Source organism: Spinacia oleracea, chromosome 4, assembly GCF_020520425.1.
Source record: "Spinacia oleracea cultivar Varoflay chromosome 4, BTI_SOV_V1, whole genome shotgun sequence".
NCBI lineage: Eukaryota > Viridiplantae > Streptophyta > Magnoliopsida > Caryophyllales > Amaranthaceae > Spinacia > Spinacia oleracea.
In genome coordinates this window covers 127,435,311-127,453,895 of record NC_079490.1, presented here as the reverse complement: position 1 = coordinate 127,453,895, position 18,585 = coordinate 127,435,311, and the positions used below count along the sequence as shown (strand labels likewise).

Below are 18,585 nucleotides of genomic sequence, written 5' to 3'. Positions count from 1 at the left end.
TGAGACCCTCGCAAAACAGGTCACAATACACCATGACTTGTGTGACGCACTCCGTCTAATACTTTGACCATCGTCTTACTCCAAGACTCAGTCAAAGTGGGGGCTAACTGTAGACACCTACTTTTGTCCCCATTCCCGAAAGGGAATGTTCGATGATGAGAACATAAATCTCCACTTGACAACGCATCTCCTATAAAATAAACGAATCTCGATTCCCCATTTCATTTCACCCGAAACCTGCTATTTATGGAAACCTGCTAAAAATAGTAACTGCCGTAAAAGGTAGCTTCTAAAAGTGGCAAATCATAAAAGATAGAAACCTGTCAGAATTAGGTGTTGCATTCCAACATAAATCCTAAATGAGATAGAAAACTGCGAGAATCCTATTCCTAATATGATTCAGAAATAAGAGTTACGTATTAATTGAAATCCTAACGAGCCTAGAGTTCGTAACGGGCCCAGACTCATTCCGTCATAAAATTGATACGCGCTAAAAGACTCGAATTAATCTCAAACTCTACGGATTTCAATAATCCGAATCTGACTAAAGAAAACAGCCCAGACCCTATTTTCAACGCCTGGCTCTGGGCGCCGAAATCTTCGGCGCCCAGGCCTGGGCGCTGAAAATACCTGGGTACGTGTTTTTTCCTAATTATTTGTGGATTTGAACTCTGCAATTCTATCTTTCCACGAACTCTTCCCTATAAATAGGCCCCTAAAATCGACGTGAAAGAACACACAACAACACAATTATATTCTGAGTATTGACTCCAACCCTTAGCCTAAGCCTCTCGCTGCGAAATTGTTCACGCGTTCTGTCGCAATCGATCCATAAATCAAACAGAACGTATCCTGTCCCATAATTGAGATTCGTTAAATAAAAAGGAGAAATAGCAAAGTCAAAGTGGTTAGTTTTCTGAGAACCGTGACGCACCTCTCAAGGGTGCGTCGTAATGTGTCCCTCTTCGATGATTTAATCGATTTCCTCGCCTTTTTTATGAACTGTTAAACTAACTAAATCTGATTGTTCTATCACGCCTAACAAATATAATATTTTAGGGAAATTGGATTATCATGCTAGGTCCCTTAATGCTACTTAAATCAGATAATCGCGATCGATCTAGTATTATATGTTGCATATTGCTAAAATCAACTCAGATTAGTTTAATAGTTAACGCATGTCCCTTCAATTATTTATGCTGAGCTAGTAAGGATATCCTGCCTCTAGAGTTATCGACGAGCGAAGTACTCCTCTCGGTAGTTACAGTCCCCCGAACCCTCAATCTCTACCTTGTGGGTGTATGTTGAGAGATCCCCAAACCAGGGATCACAAGGGAACCTACGGCCGTCGTGGTCAAACATAATTGCACTCCCTTTATGTCACGATAACCGGGTTTTGTCAGTTTTTCTCATTGTCGTTAAAAACTGAATGGCGACTCCTATATTACTAGTCAATTGGGTGTATACTCACAGGAAATCCAATTACACTTGTTTGAATAAAAAGAATCGTCACACCCACGAGGGACGAGGTCACGCATTAGCCTCGTGCTTTTTCGACCCCCCTCACAAGTGTCTTCAGTTAGAATTGGATGGAATTCTCTGTGATATGACAGGGTTACTCAGATCATTAATTTACCTTCCAACCCATATTTGGGGGTTATAATCTCTTGTTATAAATATTATTTAAATAATCGATAGGTTGCAGTTGATTGTAGTTTACAAAGGAGAGTGGATGCTTATCTTGCTGACTACCTTTTTCATAAATCTAAGAGTTTAAATGTTTTACAAGATAATGGGATTTCAAGATCAAGCAATAGTGTTAGTATAGCCACCAATAAAGGTGTCTTCGAGCAACCAGAACCCCTGAATCTTTGTAGTTCTTCATGGAGAGAATTACTAGGTGAAGAAACTTGCAGCGTCATGATTAGAAGCTTGCTTCGAAGGTTTATCTTCTGAATTCATCCCTGTTGTTGAAAAATGCGGATTTATCGCTCGGGAGATTAGAGAATAGGCTATTATATCTTGTACTTTATATTGTTAATAATAGAGTTGCATTTTATATACAACAGGAATGCTCGAACGGAAGAAAAATGTTGGAGTTTCGCCAAAGTCTTCCAGCATATAAGGAGAAAGATGCACTAATAACAGGTGTAACATGTAATCAGGTAATTCATCGCATTAGCAGTCAAAGAGTTGAAAAGGGAGGGTATTGTTTATCATTTGGTTTTGTTTAAAGAACTAATCTCATGGAGTATTGTTTTATGAAAATTCTAATCAAAGTTCCTATTCATTCCAGATTTTCTTCTTATTGTGCCGAAAGAGCTACTTTCTCATAGACCAGAGTTAAGTTGATATTGATGAGTGCGACATTACTCTAAGCTATTCTCTTCTTATTTTGGTGGTGCTCTTGTGGTGAACATCGTGGTAAGTCCACCATCGATTAACTTGTTATTTCTCCTAAGGGGTGATTTGACAAAAGTAATTAGAGTTCAGTTTATGCCTTGATGAAAAGTGGGATATTGTTTATCATTTTGTTATATTTCCTAATAGCTTATAATGTGACTTTGGATCTTTCTTCTTAAGGAAGGGAACTTTAAATCTTATGATTAACACTATATTACAATTGTATTGCATTTCCAAGGGAAAACGGTAAGATAACATCATAGTTTTAGGCGTCTCTTAGTTGATCTATTTTTTCCCCTTTGTTCGGCATAAGATTCATCAACTAATATCTCTCTTATAATTTAGGATTTAAGGTTTTAAGTTGGTTGTTATTCTATTTGATGTTCGGATTTTAGTGCTCCCTCCTCTCTTTTGATTTTCTGTTTTCATTTTTACTACACTTTTTCTTGAATTTTTCTCTCTTTCTGAAGCACCATAAAGAGATTCTAAAGTTACTACTTGATGAAATTCTTGCAGGAAGAATATGCTCAGCAGGTTGGTTTGTGTCTGCACCCTTGTCAAGCCATGATGAATTGAAAAAGGAGGTATGTACATAATAATATACTTCAGATTTTTATTTTTAATTGGTTAGGTTGTTAGGTTATGATACATATGACATTACATAGATCATGCGGAAACAACCATTAACCCAGGACAACATATTATTTACACATAATCATATAGCATAATTTAGATGCATACTCTTTGTTGCGTGCCCTCCCTAGCTGCGCCCGAACCGAACAAGAACAAGTCTTTAGGACTCCAAGTGTCGTCCCTCCGTAGATAGTCCACAGCACGTCCGGATCCGCCTTAAGATTGACCAACTAGAATCGCCCTTAAGGTACTAGAAAATTTCGGCACTTTATGAGCAAGATGTGTGTTTTAATTTTCTCTCAAAAACTCACTTTTGAATACTTTGAAACTTGTTATAAATTGTGAGCCCTAGCCTCATATTTATAGGGGTATGGAAAGGGAATCGAAATCCTATTCAGATACAAATTAATTAAACCTAGAATCCTACAAGAACTCTAATTTAATTAATTTATCAAATAGAATTAGGAATTTAATCATTAACCGAACTCTGCATGTTTTAGGAAACGTGCACGAACACAAACACTTGCACACACACGCACGGCAGCCACGATGGGCCCCCATGCGTGCGCGCGAGCAGCAGCCCACGCAGCGCCCGCGCGCGCTGCGCGCTGCGCGTGCTGTGCGCGCTGTGCGCGCTGCGCAGCCTGCTGGGCCTGGCCTTGCGCTGGGCCTGGCGTGGCTGTTTGTGCGGCGCGCTTGGCTTGCTGGGCGATGGCCTGGCTTCGTGCTGGGCCTCGTCCGGCAGGCCTCGTCCGATGCTTATTCGTACGATGCGCTTCCGATTAAATTTTCCGATTCCGGAATTCATTTCCGATACGAACAATATTTAATATTTCCGATTCCGGAATTAATTTCCGTTTCGAACAAATATTTAATATTTCCGTTTCCGGAATTATTTTCCGATTCCGGTAATATTTCCGATTCTGACAATATTTCCGTTTCCGGCAATATTTCCGATTCTGGCAATATTTCCATTTCCGATAATATTTTCCGATACGTACCATGTTTCCGTTTCCGGCAACATCTACGACTTGGATAATATTTATATTTCCGATACGATCCATATTTCCGTTTCCGGCAATATCATCGTTTCCGGAGTATTCATTTCTTGCCTGTGACGATCTTAGCTCCCACTGAAACCAAGATCCGTCGGTTCCGAATATTCATAGATGGAGTATTTAATGCCATTAAATACTTGATCCGTTTACGTACTATTTGTGTGACCCTACGGGTTCAGTCAAGAGTAAGCTGTGGATTAATATCATTAATTCCACTTGAACTGAAGCGGCCTCTGGCTAGGCATTCAGCTCACTTGATCTCACTGAATTATTAACTTGTTAATTAATACTGAACCGCATTTATTAGACTTAACATAGAATGCATACTTGGACCAAGGGCATTATTTCCTTCAGTCTCCCACTTGTCCTTAGGGACAAGTGTGCATTTCCTAATTCCTTTGTCGCTCGATGCTTGCTCTTGAACATAAGGTAAGAGTTGTCATCCTTATTATGTCCAGAGGTGTTCCTCGGTTTCAGAGTTCAACTGATCAAATAAACAGATAATCATAGCCTATGATTCATCCGAGCACGGCCATGCATTTCACAGTTTCTAGCTCTCCGAGTGGCCTTGTACAACTTTTAAGCATCTCATCCCGATTTATGGGAGGACAATCCCAATCTTGCGATCTTGAGAATAGACTTCGTTTGATAGGTGATTACCTGAGCGTTGCCTTTATAGCCTCCTTTTACGGTGCGACGGTTGGTCAACGTCAAAGCAACCAGTTCTCAAACAAGTAATCTCAAATCACTCAGGTATTGAGGATTTAGTGTCTAATAATTTTAATGAAATTTACTCATGACAGATTTTCATCTCTTACAGTAAAGTTTCATAGGTCTTGTCCGATACTAGTCTTCCCAAAGTAAGTATCTATGCAAATGATTATGACATTGCCATGTCCACATAGTTCAAGAAACAGAACTACTAGTCATCTTGCATTCTAATCGTCTAACGTTTTCTATGCGTCCAATTTTATAGAAAACTCCGATTAGGGACCATTTTCAACCTTTGACATTCAAGTTCACTTGATAGACATTTCTTAGTCACAAGACTGGTCCTGACAGTCTATCTTGAATATATCGTCAAATTGAAGGGACTCATCATTTAATAAACCATAAATTAAATGGAAAAATGAATTCATTTCATTTATTGTGAATGATTAACCAATAATGTTTTACAAAGATTTAAACTCTAAAACTTTAAAACATTAAACAGAGACATCAAAGCCATTCTCCAATATGCTTGATTCCCATAGCTGCAGTGTGCGAGTTGTGCTTCGCCTGCGGCAGAGGTTTAGTTAATGGATCTGATATGTTGTCATCAGTTCCAATTTTGCTTATCTCGACTTCTTTTCTTTCAACGAACTCTCGTAGAAGGTGAAATCTACGAAGTACATGCTTGACTCTCTGGTGGTGTCTAGGCTCTTTTGCCTGTGCAATAGCTCCGTTATTATCACAATACAGGGCTATTGGTCCTTTAATGGAGGGGACTACACCAAGTTCTCCTATGAACTTCCTTAGCCATATAGCTTCCTTTGCTGCTTCATGTGCAGCAATGTACTCCGCTTCAGTTGTAGAATCCGCAATGGTGCTTTGCTTAGCACTTTTCCAGCTTACTGCTCCTCCGTTGAGGCAGAAGACAAACCCAGACTGTGATCTAAAATCATCTTTGTCGGTTTGGAAACTTGCGTCCGTATAGCCTTTAACAATTAATTCATCATCTCCACCATAGACCAGGAAGTCATCTTTGTGCCTTTTCAGGTACTTCAGAATGTTCTTGGCAGCAGTCCAATGCGCCTCTCCTGGGTCTGACTGGTATCTGCTCGTAGCACTGAGTGCGTACGCAACATCCGGGCGTGTACATATCATAGCATACATTATTGAACCAATCAATGATGCATATGGAATCCCATTCATTCGTCTACGCTCATCAAGTGTTTTTGGGCACTAAGTCTTGCTTAGAGTCATTCCATGAGACATGGGTAGGTAGCCTCGCTTGGAGTCCGCCATCTTGAACCTATCAAGCACCTTATTGATATAAGTGCTTTGACTAAGTCCAATCATCTTTTTAGATCTATCTCTGTAAATCTTGATGCCCAATATGTACTGTGCTTCTCCTAGATCCTTCATCGAAAAACATTTCCCAAGCCAAATCTTGACAGAGTTCAACATAGGAATGTCATTTCCGATAAGCAATATGTCATCGACATATAATACTAGGAAAGCAATTTTGCTCCCACTGACCTTCTTGTATACACAAGATTCGTCCGCGTTCTTGATGAAACCAAAGTCACTGACTGCTTCATCAAAACGTATATTCCAGCTCCTGGATGCCTGCTTCAATCCGTAGATTGACTTCTTTAGCTTGCATACCTTTTTAGCATTCTTTGGATCCTCAAAACCTTCAGGCTGTGTCATAAACACAGTTTCTGTTAAAACGCCGTTTAAGAAAGCAGTTTTGACATCCATCTGCCATATTTCGTAATCGTAATATGCAGCGATTGCTAACATTATTCGAATAGACTTTAGCATTGCAACTGGTGAAAAGGTTTCATCGTAATCCACACCGTGGACTTGCCTGTAACCTTTTGCGACCAATCTAGCTTTGAAAACTTCAAGTTTCCCATCCTTGTCCTTTTTCAGTTTGAAAACCCATTTGCTTCCAATGGCTTGGTAGCCATCTGGCAAATCGACCAAATCCCATACTTGGTTTTCAGACATGGAGTCTAATTCAGATTGCATGGCTTCTTGCCACTGCTTGGAGCTAGGGCTCGTCATAGCTTGCTTGTAAGTCGCAGGTTCATCACTTTCAAGTAATAGAACGTCATAGCTCTCGTTCGTCAAAATACCTAAGTACCTTTCCGGTTGAGATCTATATCTTTGCGATCTACGCGGGGTAACATTTCTAGATTGACCATGATTCTCACCAGATTCTTCTAAAGATCTCTGAGTTTCATCCTGAATGTCATCTTGAGCATTCTCTAGAGTTTGTTGTTCGACTCGAATTTCTTCGAGGTCTACTTTTCTCCCACTTGTCATTTTGGAAATGTGATCCTTCTCCAAAAAGACACCATCTCGAGCAACAAACACTTTGTTCTCAGATGTATTGTAGAAGTAATACCCCTTTGTTTCCTTTGGATAGCCCACAAGGATACATTTGTCAGATTTTGGATGAAGTTTGTCTGAAATTAATCGTTTGACGTATACTTCACATCCCCAAATCTTAAGAAAAGACACATTTGGAGGCTTTCCAAACCATAATTCGTATGGAGTCTTTTCGACAGCTTTAGACGGAGCTCTATTTATAGTGAGTGCAGCTGTATTTAGTGCATGTCCCCAAAATTCTAATGGAAGTTCGGCCTGACCCATCATTGACCTGACCATGTCTAGCAAGGTTCTGTTCCTCCGTTCCGACACACCGTTCCATTGTGGTGTTCCAGGAGGAGTCAATTCTGATAGAATTCCACATTCTTTCAGATGGTCATCAAATTCATAGCTCAGATATTCACCGCCTCTATCAGACCGCAGTGCCTTAATCTTCTTGCCTAATTGATTCTCTACTTCACTCTGAAATTCCTTGAATTTGTCAAAGGATTCAGACTTATGCTTCATTAGGTAGACATAACCATACCTACTGAAGTCATCAGTGAAAGTGATAAAGTAGCTGAAACCACCTCTAGCATTTGTACTCATTGGTCCACATACATCTGTATGGATTAAACCCAATAGTTCATTTGCTCTTTCTCCAACTTTAGAGAAAGGTTGCTTTGTCATTTTGCCAAGTAAACATGATTCGCATTTACCATAATCCTCTAAGTCAAATGGTTCTAGAATTCCTTCCTTTTGAAGTCTTTCTAAGCGTTTCAAGTTTATATGGCCTAATCGACAATGCCACAGATAGGTGAGATCTGAATCATTCTTTTTGGCCTTTTTGGTATTTATGTTATATACTTGTTTGTCGTGATCTAATAAATAAAGTCCATTGACTAATCTAGCAGATCCATAAAACATCTCTTTAAAAATAAAACGAACAACTATTGTCTTTTATTAAAAAGGAAAATCCCTTAGCATCTAAGCAAGAAACTGAAATGATGTTTTTAGTAAGACTTGGAACATGGAAACATTCTTCCAGTTCCAAAACTAGCCCGGAGGGCAACGACAAATAGTAAGTTCCTACGGCTAATGCAGCAATCCGTGCTCCATTTCCCACTCGTAGGTCGACTTCACCCTTGCTTAACTTTCTACTTCTTCTTAGTCCCTGTGGATTGGAACATAAGTGTGAGCCACAACCTGTATCTAATACCCAAGAAGTTGAATTAGCAAGTATACAGTCTATAACGAAAATACCTGAAGATGGAACGACTGTTCCGTTATTCTGATCTTCCTTTAGCTTTGAACATTCTCTTTTGTAATGGCCTATTCCATCACAATAAAGACAGCTTGATGTGGACTTGTCCTGCTTTGATTTAGCATTGCCCTTGGACTTTCCACCTTTCTTGAATGGTCTCTTTCTAGCCTTGAGTAAATCTTTGGCTTCACAGTCCAGTACTATTTCAGCCTTTCTGACAAGGTGAATAAATTCTGCAACTGTTTCTTCTCTTGGTTCACTTAGGTATAGTTGCTTGAAGCGACCAAACCCACTGTGTAGTGAATTGAGCAAGACAGAGACTGCCATCCTTTCGCTTATTGGTGTTCCTAGTAGACTTAGGCGATCAAAATATGAACACATAAGATCCACATGGAACCTCAGTGGGACGCCTACCCTCTGTTTAGTGCGAAGGAGCTGAACATGTGTTTCTTGGACCTCCATCCTATAACACCTATTGGGAGAACTAACCTTTAGACCAGACATTGATTCAATCAACTCATGGACGTTCAGGTCCCTGTCCTCCGTACTTCCACGACAGATATCCCTCAGATTCTTGATGAGCGTAAAAGGTTCATAGGCCACAAACCTTTTAGCCCAATCATCAGGGATATTGTTCAGCATGAGACTCATAACCTTTTTGAGATCCGCATCCCAGGCGTAAAATCTCTCAGGGGTCATGTCTCTGGCATAGTAGCTTGGCATGGGATTGGTCAGTACATACTCAAGTCCATTGAGTCTGACTATTTCAACTAGCTTAGCTTCCCATTCAAGAAAATTTGCTAGGTTCAGCTTGACCATAAGCTCAGAACCCATGATGATGTTTTGATTGTTGTTTGCCATAGTAAAAACTACAATTGAAAAGAATAAACAAATAAATAACCATTCACAGTTTCTCTTAATAAACTTAAATTCTAGCATACATGCATAATTCAATGTTCATTAAGCATTTTATTCAAGTTATGTGTTCCGGCAGGTGTGAATAAAATGATTCTAAGATCCTAAAATCATTGAAGAACTAAGCACAGTTTGTCGACTCAATTCTAAAACATCTTAGGTAAGCAAAAGCCTTTTGCTAATAGTCTAGAAACTATTCTTGGTTGATAGGCACGTCTAAGAACTTATTAGGTAAACCTATCGATTTTGCCACGACATAAAAGGACTCCTTACTTATATCGTTGAGTTTCACCAAAACTAACATGTACTCACAATTATTTGTGTACCTTGCCCCTTTAGGACCAATAAGTAACACCTCGCTGAGCGAAAACTATTACTAGATTGATGTAAAGGATATCCAAGCAAGTGTATATTTTGGCATGGCACCTTTTAACTCAATTTTTAAGTTTGGAACTTAAGGCTCTTACTATGTTGGTTAGATTTTAAGTGAACTAAAATCCTTAATCATGCAACATAATCAAGCTTTTGATCTCATGCATTTTAAGACATATTTAAAAGCAATAAATAACTTAAAACATGCATAAGATATTTGTGATCTAGTATGGCCCGACTTCATCTTGAAGCTTTGACTTCAAAGTCCGTCTTGAAAATCTCCGTGGGAGGCACCATTTTCTTCAAATAGGATAAGCTATAACTAATTACAACTATTTGATGGTTCGCAGACCATATTTGAATTGAAAAATAACTTTGGTACTTTAGACCAATTACATTCAAATTAATGGTACGCAGACCATATTTTCTATCCTATTTGGGCCATACTAGTCACTTCATAACCTGCAAAACAGTACATATACAATATATACCATTCACCCATTCATTATCATGAATGGCCCACATAGCTGGTTAGTAAAACACATTATGCATCACGTAAACATTTGCAGCAATTAATCAAGGGCACCAATAATCTACCAATTATTCAGTCCTTATTAATTCTAATCAAGTTGTTTTAACCTTAAGGATTTGTAGACCTAATCAAGAGTTTATGACTAAAAAACGCTCCCACTTAAACCAATAAATTTATATGCTTTACTAATTTTAAACATAAAAATGTATTTCTAGTCTAACCGGAAACATACAAATTTAATTAAAATTTAAAGCTCATATAAATTTATAATTGAATCCAAAAATTTAATTTAATTTCAGTCGTATTTAAATTAATTCATGATTTTAATTTTAGTAAAATAATTAGAATAAATAAAATTTATTATAATTACAATATTCAAAATTAAAATCCAAGAAAATAATTTAAATTATTAATTTTAAAATTAATTAAAATTACGTGAACTGAAATTTTCAAATTAAACATTCAAAACGATCTTTAATCGTAACGCAAACACCCTACGCGTTGCACGCCCATGGGCCGCACGCACACAGCCATTGCTGGCCATGTGCGCGCAGCCCATGCGCTCGTCGCATAGCTGCTGCATCCCCATCGCAAGCCTCCGCACGCATTGGTGCTCGCTGCGCGCGCCAGCGTTCATCGCACGCGAGCTATCGCTCGCAGTGCGCGCGCGACATCGCTCGCTGGGCGCGCGAGCCATCGCTCGCTGGGCGCGCGACATCGCTCGCTGGGCGGGCGACATCGCTCGCTGTGCGCGCGAGCAATGCTGGGCGCAGCGCTCGTGGCACGCGAGCTTGCGCTCGCTGCGCGCGAGGCTGCGCGCTCTTGTGCGAGGCAGCGCGCGTTGTGGCGCAGCTCGCTTGCTGCCCACACGCGACTTCCTTGGCTCGCCCTTCGCCCATGCCCATTCGTCCATTGCTCGTGGCACACGACACAAGGCAGGGCTGCTGCCTTGTGCTCGTGCACTACGCCCTTGCTCATTGCATTCGTGCCGCACGGGCGACGAGCTCCCTTGCTCGTCGTCGCATGCCCGCATTATACAACACCCCTTAAGGGTAACACGAAGCGTCCATTGCTTCGTGCGTGCAAGTTTTATGAACGAATCGCATAAAAAATTTAAAATTTATATTTAAAATTAATGACAAATTAATAAATAATATTAATTTCATAATTTTAGGGCGAAAAATCGAAAATTTATTATCCAATTGATTTCCGATTGTTATGGATTCAAGTCTAGGTCATAAAAATTTAAAATTTATCATAAATTTACAATTTTTATGGTGGTTTTTAATCATAGGTTTCTAATTAAATTACAATTAATTATGAAAATCAAATTAATTCTAAATTATTCTAATTTTCAACAAATTAATCATAATTACAAATTAGATTGCATAATTAACAAGACTAGGCATTCAAACTTGTTAAACATATGCAGTAGGTCAATCAAAAATTCAAGATTTATCAACAAGAATCGCAAATATTTAATTTAACATCTTAAATTTACGAAATTTTGCATTCGAAAAACTAAAACCTTCGAAAAGTCATAGTTAGGCTTCGAATTTGAGAATTCTGGGTTCGGCAGAAAAATACTTTTTTTGTCAAAATTTTAGAATGCCTTTTACATGCGGAATTGACACAAAAATCACTCAATTCGGATGAGTAACGAAGAAACTGCCGAAAAACTGCGTACGTATAATTAAATAAACGCAATTTGCAATTAATTAACAATTACGAAAATTAATCACCCCTTTTAATTCTTGCAAATTTGTAATATTTAACCATGTTCATGCAATTTAGATTATGAAAATAATAAGGGGCTCTGATACCACTGTTAGGTTATGATACATATGACATTACATAGATCATGCGGAAACAACCATTAACCCAGGACAACATATTATTTACACATAATCATATAGCATAATTTAGATGCATACTCTTTGTTGCGTGCCCTCCCTAGCTGCGCCCGAACCGAACAAGAACAAGTCTTTAGGACTCCAAGTGTCGTCCCTCCGTAGATAGTCCACAGCACGTCCGGATCCGCCTTAAGATTGACCAACTAGAATCGCCCTTAAGGTACTAGAAAATTTCGGCACTTTATGAGCAAGATGTGTGTTTTAATTTTCTCTCAAAAACTCACTTTTGAATACTTTGAAACTTGTTATAAATTGTGAGCCCTAGCCTCATATTTATAGGGGTATGGAAAGGGAATCGAAATCCTATTCAGATACAAATTAATTAAACCTAGAATCCTACAAGAACTCTAATTTAATTAATTTATCAAATAGAATTAGGAATTTAATCATTAACCGAACTCTGCATGTTTTAGGAAACGTGCACGAACACAAACACTTGCACACACACGCACGGCAGCCACGATGGGCCCCCATGCGTGCGCGCGAGCAGCAGCCCACGCAGCGCCCGCGCGCGCTGCGCGCTGCGCGTGCTGTGCGCGCTGTGCGCGCTGCGCAGCCTGCTGGGCCTGGCCTTGCGCTGGGCCTGGCGTGGCTGTTTGTGCGGCGCGCTTGGCTTGCTGGGCGATGGCCTGGCTTCGTGCTGGGCCTCGTCCGGCAGGCCTCGTCCGATGCTTATTCGTACGATGCGCTTCCGATTAAATTTTCCGATTCCGGAATTCATTTCCGATACGAACAATATTTAATATTTCCGATTCCGGAATTAATTTCCGTTTCGAACAAATATTTAATATTTCCGTTTCCGGAATTATTTTCCGATTCCGGTAATATTTCCGATTCTGACAATATTTCCGTTTCCGGCAATATTTCCGATTCTGGCAATATTTCCATTTCCGATAATATTTTCCGATACGTACCATGTTTCCGTTTCCGGCAACATCTACGACTTGGATAATATTTATATTTCCGATACGATCCATATTTCCGTTTCCGGCAATATCATCGTTTCCGGAGTATTCATTTCTTGCCTGTGACGATCTTAGCTCCCACTGAAACCAAGATCCGTCGGTTCCGAATATTCATAGATGGAGTATTTAATGCCATTAAATACTTGATCCGTTTACTTACTATTTGTGTGACCCTACGGGTTCAGTCAAGAGTAAGCTGTGGATTAATATCATTAATTCCACTTGAACTGAAGCGGCCTCTAGCTAGGCATTCAGCTCACTTGATCTCACTGAATTATTAACTTGTTAATTAATACTGAACCGCATTTATTAGACTTAACATAGAATGCATACTTGGACCAAGGGCATTATTTCCTTCATAGGTAATTTTTTTTCTCGCATTCTCTTAGTTTCTTATGGTTATGGGATGAGGCGTAAATTAGGCATTATGATTTCCTTCTTACCTTAAATTTACAGGAAACATTTCTTATTCAGTTTTTCCTTTCTGGCTAGAAAGCAGAAGACTTGGTTCAGAAGTGCACTTTTAAAGAAGTTTAACAAAGATAGGTAGCTAATTACGTTCCCGTACCAAAGCGTACCATTACTTTGGTAACAGTCAAACCATAAGTCCAGGTTAGAATTGATCCATCAAATCATGTCCTACCTATCGTGTGAGAAAAAATCTTTGAGTTGTCTACAAAAGAAAAATATTGGTCCTTTTATAAAGAGAAACAAGAAAAATAGTTTTGTAAATAATCATCTTTAGGCTTCTACCCTGATTTTAGTGATGTTATGCTTGAAGGTTTATCTAAAAGGTAAGGGTGTTAACATTCAGTTGTCTGTCTTTCTCTTCTAAAGCTCACTCTAAGTCAGTAAGGTACTTTATTAATTAGTAAGACTGACACAATTCAATCATATCCATCTGAAAGCCTGTATTATGATAATTGTGGCTGTACAAAAAGCATCCACAAACTCGATCTTGCATAAGACTATTTAGTTTATAGTATTTCACTCTTTTGAGTTATCAAACATTATAAAAATGTTTGTTTGGGATGTGGGATATTCAGTAATATTGAAGGTTTTGAGTGGATATCTTTCAACAAATATTGTGCACAACAAATTGATTCTTTAAATTCTCAGCAGCTATCTTAATGCCGTATTGTTTTAGAAAGATTCTCAACGTAGTCCAAGTTTATTTAGCTGGTTTGAAATAGTAGTTTTTAAGTTTTCAACCAATGTTAATCTGGCTATTAGTCATTAGTTGAGTCATTGTATACTTGTATTTATTTTTTCCCTATCATAATATACGTTTTATCTGATTTCAGCGTGTTACAATGTCTACTCCCAAAATATTTGCACGGAGTTTACAGATGGAACCAACTTTGTGATGGAAGTTGTTCCTCATTTGAAGAATCTCCTTCCGTACCATTACACAAATAGGAGGTTGTCAGACATAAAATCTCATTAGTTGTGTTGGAGAGGGAGTTGCATCCAAACTATCAACGACCTACATTATAAACGTACTTATGGGTCCGTATTGTGTATTATATATTTCGTATATTGCAACTCGAATTTTAGCATACCTTTGCTAGCATTGAATTTTCATAAATTTGGAATGCTCGTCTTTTTTATAACATATTTGTATAACACTTTTACCGAACCTGATTGATATGAATGATTATATTGTATTGACGATATGTTTGTATTTGCGATAAAGTTTTTAGAACCGACCTTTTACGTAAACTTATTTGCATAAGATATTATTATATCTTGGGGGACCATGCGCGCTAGCGCACGGGCCAACAACTAGTTGTTGAAATAATAAGCACTTTTAGTTCAAAAAACATGCATATTCAGTTTTAAAAATATGCACATGAATGTTTTTTTTGTAATGCCCCCATAGTATAGATATAAACATGTATCACAATCTGCCCCTTCATGATTTAGAAAATATCCGGCAAAACCAGTTGCGTTTTCACTTGATCTACCGATGACAGAAGTTGATTTACGGACTACATTAAAATCAAGACTATGTATTATATTATTGATGCAAAAAATCGAAAATTAACTTATAGCATAAACGGAAATTAAAAAAAACAGAGAATTGAAAAACAACAGATATAAGTTAGCATTTTAATAAATAAACGGAAATTTAATGAAAACACTCCCAAAAATCTAGAAATCAAGCAAATTTTGGATTTGGAAAGATATGTCTGACTGAGTAGATCGACATTCACAAGCTCTAGAAATCATGAGAGATACAAAGAGGCTTGAAAAAGTAGGAATGGTCCTTTTTTTCGGGAAAAGGGAGCAGGAGGGGTTTTATGAGAAGAACAGAGGTGATTCCAAATTGCTACGGAGTTATAAGAATAGTACATCTGTCAAAAAAAAATTAAACAGATCGTGATATTTATTGAAGGGTCAAGATTAATCCAAATGAATGGTTAAGAGGTAGGTTCTCACCATAAGAGAAGTTCTCACCGTAAGGTGGTTCTCATGTGAACCTAAATCCATATTTAATAACTTATTAAATTCACCATCTAATTAAATAATATATTACCATATGACTCACCATCCTATTAAACAAATAATTTCAGAACTTATCCCACCATTATCCCCCACCCCAAAATGACATGGTCTCCACTTATTTATTTACTAGTATTATATGCACGCGATGCGTGCAAGATTACATAAAATTTATATTTATTATAGTTAATCTCTATAAATAGCAGGCAAGAAAAAAATAGTCTAAAGAAAAATTAGACATCATCTCTATTTAAAAAAATCTAAATAGTAAAACAATTTAATAATTCATGCCCTTACACATTGAAAAATCTAAATTGTAGTACCAAAGTACAAATTAAACATATAAAATAGTGTGTTTCACTTTTCTCTTTTGCTTGTAATATATTTGTTTCACCACATGCATTCATCCGCTCAACTGTCTTTGTCGTCCTTTTTTATCCCTCCCTTTCGGCCTTCGATCTTGCATACCTTGATATTCGTTTTCAAACATTATAAATCTCCAGAACTATACTGAGAATTATTTTATCACTATTATAATATTATTTTTTAATCAAATAATTATCCGCCAATTAATATCGTGCATTAAATTGATTTTTCACATCGTGCATTAAATTGAATTTTTCCTTATTGGTTAACTTTTCCATTTTGAAAATTAATAAGTATTCTGTTTTTTTATTAATTACTAAGCAGTTTTTTAAATCATTAAATAATAACCTTATGTAATTGAATTTAATTATTTGTATGTAGAGGATAGTTTAGTAATTTAAGGGAGACACCAAAAGTGGATTTACTTAAATAACTTCAACTGTTCGCTTAAATAATAGAGATTAAAATATCTACCCAACCCCACTTGCTTTATTATTTTATTTTATTCAATTCTTCTTATTCATATCCATGCCTAGCCAAGTGTATCTCTTAAATAAATACGCGGGGGAGTATACGGGATTAGGTTAGGTGAGGTTGGAGAGGCAGATATCGCCATATCGGATATGTGTGGCAACACAAATATCAGTATATCACCCCACAACATGATCAAACACATCCACAACATGACAAAACAGGAAAAAGGGTACTAGATAAAGACAAAAGTAATTAGAACAGAAAAATAAGGGAGAGAATGAGAAAAAAATAGAGAGAGAAAGAGACGACAGTAGAGAGAGAAAGTGACCAAGTGAATAGAGAAACTACTATTTTTTTCTAAAAGTATCATTTTTAAAAAAATAAGTATTATTCCTTTTAAACAAGTACAATTTCTTTGAAAAATAGTATCATTTCTTTTAAAACAAGTACCATTCATTTTAAAACAAGTACCATTTTTTCGTATTCATAATCAATCTCAAAAAATAAATTGCCAGCAATTCTTTTTGTCTTTTGTAATTTTTATTGTCTTTTTGTTATTTTGTCTTTTACTATGATATGTGTATTGCCATACATCTCTATTATATAAAGGAACAGCTGAGGGTGTTTCAGTAATAACACTTTACGTGTCCCCTTTAAAAATTACTAATATACCCTTTACAACCGTTCTATTCTACACAAGGATACATTCAAAGTTTCAAACCCTTGCTGCTCCACCGTTTTCTCTCTCCTCCCTCCCGTTTCCTCTACGATCTTCTTCGATGTTCTTCCTCAAAACCTCTTGGATCTTCTTCCTCAAAACCTCTTCGATCTTCTTCTATCTTCTTCGATCTTCTTCCTCAAAACCTCTTCGATCTTCTTCATCCTCTCCGATCTTCTTTCACTTATATGATAGAGATTCATATTTGCAATTAATTCTCAATTCAAGCAGGTATGTTGATTTTTTCGTCTTTTTTCACTTTTTATTCTTTTAATTAGGTCTCGAATTTTTTGTTTCATTTTATGGATTTAATATTTTTTTTATTGAAATTTGGTCGATTTTATTGGATTTGAGTTTTGTTTTGGTCGACTTCATATTTGATTGAACAAGTATTGGAGTTAATTTTGACTTCTTTTTAATGAATTAGGTTTTCGGATTTCTGTGTTGTCATCTTCCGAGGCTGAAAAAAGGTCAGTTTTATTTTTTATTTTGGAATTTCGGAAATTTGAAAAAAAGGTTACAAATATTGCACATTTGAATTTTTTAATGTTGATTGATTGGTGATATTGGTGTTGTTGATTTGGTGAATTTGCATTGGGTTTGATTTGCGATTAGCTGGTTGAAATTTCGATTTCTGTTTCGTTGTCTGATGGCTGGAAAAATAAGATATTTTGGGTTGAACTAGATTGAATTTGGATTATTAAGAAATTGTGTTAGAACTAATTTGTTGAAATGTTGAAATTTTGATGATTTTGAATGATTAGGTTTAGTTGGGATACATGATTCATAGGACCTCAAATCAGAGGGTTGGTTGGGATTGACCTTCTCAGATTACCAATTTGAATTTTTGTATGATTTTTTTGGGGATTTTGTCATGGTATTCTGCTTATATTAGATTGATTTTTTTTTCTATGAACAATTTGAAACTTGAATGAATTTGGATAATGGTTGCATAAGCTTTGGAAAGTAAATCAATTAATTAACTTTAGAGAAGAAAGGCTAATGGAGTTAATATATGTGTTGTTGAAAATGGGAATATTTTTGTTCTCTTTTGGCGTTTTTGTAAGAAGAATGTTTTGCATAAACTAGGGTGAATTATCACTAGATAGGTGGTAGGAGTATGAACTTTGTTTGGTACTGATAGTTTGTAGTTTTAGGGCAAGCGAGTTAGTTCTAGAGGGGATGAGGGAAGACTCGGGCCATGTAGAATTCACGAATGGACATTGAGACACTAACTCTAGGCGGTTGACTTCAGATGGTTGTCGCATTTTTATTTTTATGGTAACAATTTAACAATAAAGCTTATGTGTTGATTGTCCAAGATAATTCGTAAGAGTGGATTAGAGATATGATTCAGGAGAACTTTAGGAACAATAAGGTGTATTT

General features: G+C 37.2%; 1 long non-coding RNA gene across 2 annotated transcripts; it reads left to right on the top strand.

Annotated features, from left to right (window-relative positions):
• The first annotated feature begins 1,635 nt into the window (after positions 1 to 1,635).
• LOC130459753 (uncharacterized) lies at positions 1,636 to 14,759 on the top strand. 2 transcript variants are annotated; one of them, XR_008919349.1, is made up of 5 exons: positions 1,636 to 1,943; positions 2,070 to 2,165; positions 2,297 to 2,424; positions 2,920 to 2,987; positions 14,441 to 14,759. It is a non-coding gene; the product is annotated as an uncharacterized lncRNA (long non-coding RNA). The 2 variants fall into 2 exon arrangements; XR_008919350.1 differs by having other exon boundaries at positions 1,636 to 2,165.
• Positions 14,760 to 18,585: the final 3,826 nt, after the last annotated feature.